Here is a 7,807-nt window from a genome sequence, read left to right as displayed (position 1 = left end):
TTTTCTGCCTCTGCGTCGCCCTGTAATTGTCAGAATTTTACATTCATATGCTGTCTTAAAGGTAGTCAATCAGCAATTTCGACCCTGGGAAACCGTTAACTGTGCTAGAGAGGAGACCTGCAAGGTTAGCTTCCCATGATGGGTATTTGGAGATTTTTGATGTTTAAGATTTCCTGCAGCATTTCTGTACCTAATATGGTTTCTATTGCAAAATGAAGCTACTTTGTTTTTGATCCTTCCTGATATTTGGGCTGAGGCTGTAGTTGTGGGAGAGGTACTCATCTTCCACACTCCACCATGCTGCACGAAAATGGGGGCATGGCTGGGTGTGTGCTGCTGGTACCTTGGCGATAAACCTCTGCAGGCCACATGCTGCCGGGACATGGCAGGCCAGGACCAGATGGTACAGAGATGAATGAGGGAGACCAGAATCCGAATATAAACCTTATACTGGAGAACTTGAAGAGAACAGTATACATATCAGAGAGCAGGCACAACACTTCATGAATGCTTCTTGTGCAGAGTTCATAGGCGGCGCTTTACGGATACCCGTGGCTGTGCATTACTTCCATTACATGTTACAACAGGCCAGCAATCCATTGTGGGTAGCTCTGTCTTCTCCTGTGAAATGTGTCGCGATGGCACTTCACAGCTATGCTCAAGTTGATTAGTGAGGACTCCACATGCTGAGGTACATTGGTACAATACATCACGAGAACTCTCAAAGACCATTCAATGACTGCTACACGCTCCTTCCTGTGCAAATGTATCTTCAGCTCTTCGATGGAGAACTTATGTCTCGATATGGTGACATTCTAGCTTCACCTCTAGTATAGGTAATTGTCTTGCTTAACACCCACCGAGATAAGGAATCCTTAGTTCTCTGAATGACCTCATCCAGCTGCTCCCCTGAGTGATGTTCCATTCTGTTAGTTTGGCTTCCTGGCTGTAATAAGGGCCTTGTCCTGCTGCTCCCGAGCGGTGATCCGTTAGTTTGGCCTCCTGGCTTGTGATAAGGACCTTGTCCTACTGCTCTCCCTGAGCGATATTCTGTTCCATTAGTAAGGCCTCCTGGCCTGTCATAAGGACCTTGACCTGTTGCTCCCCCTGAGAAATGTTTTCTTCTGTTAGTAAAGCCTCTTGGCCTATTATAAAGATATTGTCCTGCTGCTTCCCCTGAGCGATGTTCTGTTCCATTAGTAAGGCCTCCTGGCCCGTAATAAGGACCGTGACCTGCTGCTCTATTTGACTGATGTTCCATTCCGTTAGTAAGGCCTCCTGGCCTGTAATAAGGACCTTGTCCTGCTGCTCCCTGAGTGATGTTCTTTTCCATCAGTAAGGCCTCCTGCATTGTAATAATGACGTTGTCTGCTCTTTATCTTGTTTAGTTCCCTACCTGAGATCTAGAATCCTGCTACCATTTCACCTTCGTACGTTCTGAAGGAAAGCAATCTGATCTGTGGTGTTTCCCCTCTTCGCACACAACACCATTTGTAGGCAAATCTGCAAGCAGCTAGACCATAGGTCTGTTACTTCTCAACACTACACTCCATCTGCTTACAAACAGGATATTGTAATCCTTTGGACCCATGTAACTTCTCCCATCATGGGCTGGTCCCCATCTATTAACCCGATCTATTGCTAACTGTTGCTGGGCAGATAAGAGATAAAACATTTTAAACACTCCTCTTCCTCCCATTCTCATGAAGCAGGGATGCACAAAATGTTTTGATCCAATTGCAATTTTGCTATACTGAACCAATCCCAAGGACAGCAAAAAAAAAAATTAAAGAGGTACTTACATAAACACATCACCAAAACCACTGTCAGTGCATAAAAAACATCAACAGAACCAAGTTTTGAGTATTTGGAGGGTTTCTTATCAGTTTAGGATTACAAAAATCAGTGAAGATACATGCTAATTAAATCAAAAGAGAAGTGAGTGTGCACCACCGCCTTGTGCTATATGCTGGTGCCAGGGAGGAGTGAGTCCGATCCGGTCAACAAACCAGTGCACTGGTCCTGGGTACTCGTGGAAACAGGAAGGAGATCTATAGTCCACAATAAGAAAGAAAGCCACGGCACTCACAGTAAATATCCAAATCCATTTTTTATTCGTTCTATAAAGCAGGGTAAAAGAGCAGTAAGAGGACCGGGTGCATGCTCTTTGGGGACGACGACCGTTTCGTATCTCCTGGTACTTCTACAGGTCCACTACAGCGGAAATAGAACGCTCCCCCTATATAGGGGGTGCAACACCCGGTCACTATTACCGCTAATTAAAAACAAACACTGAGTGAAATCTTGGGTGCATTAACTAGTGAAAAAACCCCACAAGGAAATAGAGTTGCAAAGCTCTTTAATACGCACATACATTGGGCGAATTGTTTTGCCTATATAAAATCTCCCGCATGTACACATGATTATATACACTACAAATTTAGTGTAAATTTAGTACAGCAATCAATTGCAATATCATGTCCGCCCCATATACAGTGGAACCTTGGTTAACGAGATCAATCTGTTCTGGGAGTGTGCTTGTTAACCAAGTTACTCATTCAGCAAAGCAAGATTTCTCATAGGAAATCATTGCAATGCAGACCATTCGTTCCACACCTTGTTAAATGTCCCATTCCACACACGTACAAATACACACAAACACACATGTTATGCTCACCTTACCTTCCCTCGCCGGCCTCATGGAACTTGTAGTTCAACCCGTATACGCTGTGTATCGGGTAACCATGCGACCGATTCTGGAACTTCTGCTCCCAGTGCGCTGACATCAAAGTCAGGAGCCGCTTGCCTCTGATTGGCCAGTGCGCTGCCTTTGAGTAGCGGCTGACAGGGGAAGGTCCTCACTCGTCACTACAGGATGTCTATTGGCAAGCCTCGCGACGAGGGTGGACCTTCCCCTGTCAGCCGCTACTCAAAGGCAGCGCGCTGGCCAATCAGAGGCAAGCGGCTCCTGCCTGAAGGTCCGGCATCGGTCGCGATGGTAACCCGATACACAGTGTGTACGGGCGAACTACAAGTTCCATGAGGCCGGCGAGGGAACGGAAGGTAAGGTGAGCATAATATGTGTGCGTGCGTGCGTGTTTGTCTGTGTGTGTGTTTGTGCATGCTTGTGTGGACTGCAAGAGCGGGTTAGAGCGCGGTGGATGTACGGAACCGGAAGTGTGTGCGGCTTTCTCGTAAACCGAGTTACATATTTACAGCAAGCTTTGCTCGTTCAGCAAAATACTCGCTAACTGGGTTACTCGTTAAGCGAGGTTCCACTGTATACAGTGTACAGTGGGTGCGGAAAGTATTCAGACCCCTTTAAATTTTTCACTCTTTGTTTCATTACAGCCATTTGGTAAAGTAATGTACACATTTATTAAACAAGAAAAACTGAAATATCACATGGTCATAAGTATTCAGACCCTTTGATCAGACACTCATATTTAAGTCACATGCTGTCCATTTCTTTGTGATCCTCATTGAGATGGTTCTATTCCATCATTGGAGTCCAGCTGTGTTTAATTGAACTGATAGGACTTGATTTGGAAATGCTCACACCTGTCTATATAAGACCTCACAGTGCATGTCAGACCAAATGAAAATCATGAGGTCAAAGTAACTGCCCAAGGAGCTCAGAGACAGAATTGTGGCAAGGCACAGATCTGGCCAGTTACAAAAGAATTTCTTCAGTACTCAAGGTTCCTAAGAGCACAGTGGCCTCCATAATCCTTAAATTAATGAAGCTTGGGACTACCAGAACTCTTCCTAGACCTGGCCAAACTGAGCAATCGTGGGAGAAGAGCCTTGGTGAGAGAGGTAAAGAAGAACCCCAAGATCATTGTGGCTGAGCTCCAGAGATGCAGTAGGGAGATGGGAGAAAGTTCCACAAAGTCAACTACCACTGCAGCCCTCTACCAGTCGAGCCTTTATGGCAGATGGCCCGACGGAAGCCTCTCCTCAGTGCAAGACATGAAAGCATGCATAGAGTTTGCAAGAAAACACATGAAGGACTCACAGACAATGAGAAATGAGATCCTCTGGTCTGATGAGACAAAGACAGAACTTTTTAGTGATAATTCTAAGTGGTATGTGTGGAGAAAACCAGGCACCGGTCATCACCTGCACAATACAATCCCAACAGTGAAACATGGTGGCAGCATCATGCTAAGGGGGTGTTTTTCAGCTGCAGGGACAGGAAGACTGATTGCAATTGAAGGAAAGATAAATATGGCCAAATACAGAGATATCCTGGAAAAAAAACCTTTTCCAGAGTGCTCTGGACCTCAGACTTGGCAGAAGGTTCACTTTCCAACAAGACAAGGACCCTAAGCACACAACTAAAATAACAAAGACGTAGCTTCAGAACAGCTCTGTGACCATTCTTGACTGGCCCAGCCAGACCCCTGACCTAAACCCAATTGAGCATCTCTGGAGAGACCTGAAAACTGCTGTCCACCAACGTTCACCATCCAACCTAACAGAACTGGAGAGGATCTGCAAGGAAGAATGGCAGAGGATCCCCAATTCCTGGGGTGAAAAACTTGTTGCATCATTCCCAAGAACACTCATGGCAGCTCAAAAGGGTGCTTCTACTCAATATTGAGCAAAGGGTCTGAATACTTATGACCATGTGATATTTCAGTTTTTCTTGTTTAATAAATTTGCAAAAAGTTCTACATTTGGTGTTTTTTTTGTCAAGATGGGGGATGGGGTGCAGAGTGTACATTAATGAGAAAAAAAATGAACTTTTTTTGAATTTACCAACCGGCTGCAATGGAACAAAGAGTGAAAAATTTAAAGGGGTCTGAATACTTTCCGTACCCACTGTAATTGTATCACATGAACCTACCACGACCAGTAGGTCCTTAACAATGATATGGATATGCTGGGAGTTGTTACCAGCCATCTTTAGACTGCGGACCATACAGGAACTATGGTTCTGTTGAGACGCAGGTGGTTAGAAATAAACATTTATATCCAGGTACCTTACAGGTTACATCTTCTCTGATGGGAATCAATCCCATCTCTTTTTCTCCATATAGTACAAACTCCATGATGAGAGTCTACATCCATCACTCGTTTTTCCAGACTTCTCTCTTCTCTGGTCTTCTGCAGCACTTACGAAAAGGTGCCCTTAAAAATTAAAAGTACCATTATACTGCCCCATAAATATCTACAATGTAAAAAAATGATTGCCCTTACTGTGCTTCCTGCACAAAATATCTTCCCCCCACACTGTCCTCCATAATGTTGCCCACACATACAGCCTATCTCCATAATATCCCCCCAGATGCTGCCCCATTGTATAATATCCCCCCACACTACCCTGTTCATAATATGGCCTCACAATACCCCTCTCTAAAATATCCTCCCACATTACCAATCCATAATATCTCCCCACACTGCCCCTTTCCATTTTCTATAATATCCCCCCCACCTTTTTCTATTATATCCACTCCCACACTAACCCTCTAAAAATTATCCCCCAATATTTCTCCTTTTGTATTATGTCGAATACCTCCTTGCTTACTGTTGCCCATAATCTCCAACTCTCCACTGCCTCTTCGGCACTGCGCTGACAGTAGCACTGTGATGAGGTCAGCAGCGTAATGAGGCCAGCAGTATTATGAGGCCAGCATTGTAATGGGGCCAGCGCTCTGATGGGGCCCAGCAGCCTGATGAGGCCTGCTCTGTAATGGGGCCAGCACTGTGATGAGGCCAGCAGCGTGATGAGGCCAGCAGCGTGATGAGGCCAGCAGCGTGATGAGGCCAGCAGTGTGATGAGGCTTGCTATGTGATGGAGTCAGCAGTGTGATGAGGCCAGCAGTGTGATGAAATTAGTAGTGTGATGAGGCTAGCAGTGTGATGGTGTCAGCAGTGTGATGGGGTCAGCAGTGTGATGGGGTCAGCAGCGTGATACGTTTAGCAGTGTGATGACCTCAACACACCATTACATGCTGGAGAGGGGGCTGCTGAACGCTCCTCTGCGTTTAAAATAATTTATATTGAACCAGAGCCGCTAGTGTGGATGACGTAGGACGCATCATGCACCGAGTTCAGAAAAAGGAGAACAAAGATGTCAGAAAGGGCAGGCTACGGACCAGGATACACCTATCCGACCAGTCTGCACCGCCCCTTTGGTATTATAAAGTGATTTTTACGCTCTACACAGCGGCCTGGGCTCTTCTATGTTAGAATGCTGTATATAAGAGTCCTGGATACAGCGGGACTATCACGCTTTGCAGAGTTTGTCCCGTTGCCACGGGCGGGAGGTCCGTATCCCGTGGCTCCGCCCACCCACTCTCTCCCCGCCTCGCTGCTTTTCCCTCCTACCATCCTAACACGTGTCTTGAGCATTACAGAGCAGAGCGCGATAGTCTCTGTGCTGCTGCTGCTGCTAAGGTAATGAATCTCCCCAGCGCTGATTCCCTCCCCCTACCTCCCCTCCCCTACCCCCCCTTCCCCCCTCCTCCCTCTCCTCCGGCCTGGAGCCTGTGCTCCTCTAGCTGATTCTCTGACTCCTGTGTGTTTGTGTCCTGATCTGTCGTGTGTGCAGTATTTGCTTCTCAGTGCTGCAGGCACACACCACAGTAGATCAGGACATTGGGGAGAAGACAGTGTGTACTTACCACTTGTGCCCTCTCCTGCAGGTGCACAGCACTGGCCGGTAATATGCAAAGATAGAAGCATTGCCAATGCTTCTATCAGCTACCGACCACATGACCTCCTGCCTGGCAGAGCTGCTGCATATTAGGCTAAGTTCACACCTCCGGTTTTGCAGAGCCGGCCAATCCGGCTCTAAAACCTATGCAACGGATGCGGCGACAAAACCGCATCCTTTGCATAAGTTTTTTACATGCAGCCCGTACGGTTTTTGCCGCTTGCAGCAGGCTACTGAGCATGCGCAGTGGAAAAAAACGCATGCGGCGTCCATAGGCATGCATTGCAAATTGCGCCGCATCGGCCGGATACGGCGCGATGCGGTTTTTTTTTGCTGGACAAAAAAACATGCCAGGCACCGTTCCATCCGGCCACCGCATCGGCTAAATCTGCCGCATGCGGCAAAAACCGGACCGAACGCAAGCCCATGCGGCACAATACGGCACTAATGTAAGTCTATGCAGGAAAAACCGCAACCGGCGACAAAAAAAAACGGTTGCGTTTTTCTTGCAGAGCGCCGTATTGTGCCGCATAGCAAAAACCGGATGTGTGAAAGCAGCCTTGGGCGAAGTTCACACATCAGTTTTTTCCAATCAGGCACAATCCGGTTTGTGCCTGATGCAACGGATCCGTCTCACATTGTGAAAAAACTGATGTGACGGATCCGTTTTTTTTGTTATGCTGAGAGAGAGACAGAGACCCCAACATCACTGCACAAATACCGGCACTACCTCACACGCATCATCACCGCACACGCCAGCACTACCCAGCACGCATCATCACCGCACAGGCAGGCACTACCTCACACACATCATCACCACACATCCCTGCACTACCGCACACCCTGTTCAGCCCTCCTCCTGGGTCCTAGCTGCCTGCACACCCTGTTCAGCTCTCCTCCTGGTTCCTAGCTGCCTGCACACCCTGTTCAGCTCTCCTCCTGGGTCCTAGCTGCCTGCACACCCTGTTCAGCTCTCCTCCTGGGTCCTAGCTGCCTGCACACCCTGTTCAGCTCTCCTCCTGGGTCCTAGCTGCCTGCACACCCTGTTCAGCCCTCCTCCTGGGTCCTAGCTGCCTGCACACCCTGTTCAGCTCTCCTCCTGGGTCCTAGCTGCCTGCACACCCTGTTCAGCTCTCCTCCTGG

Source organism: Anomaloglossus baeobatrachus, chromosome 1 (assembly GCF_048569485.1).
Source record: "Anomaloglossus baeobatrachus isolate aAnoBae1 chromosome 1, aAnoBae1.hap1, whole genome shotgun sequence".
Taxonomy (NCBI): Eukaryota; Metazoa; Chordata; class Amphibia; order Anura; family Aromobatidae; genus Anomaloglossus; species Anomaloglossus baeobatrachus.
Note: the sequence above shows the minus strand (reverse complement) of the source record.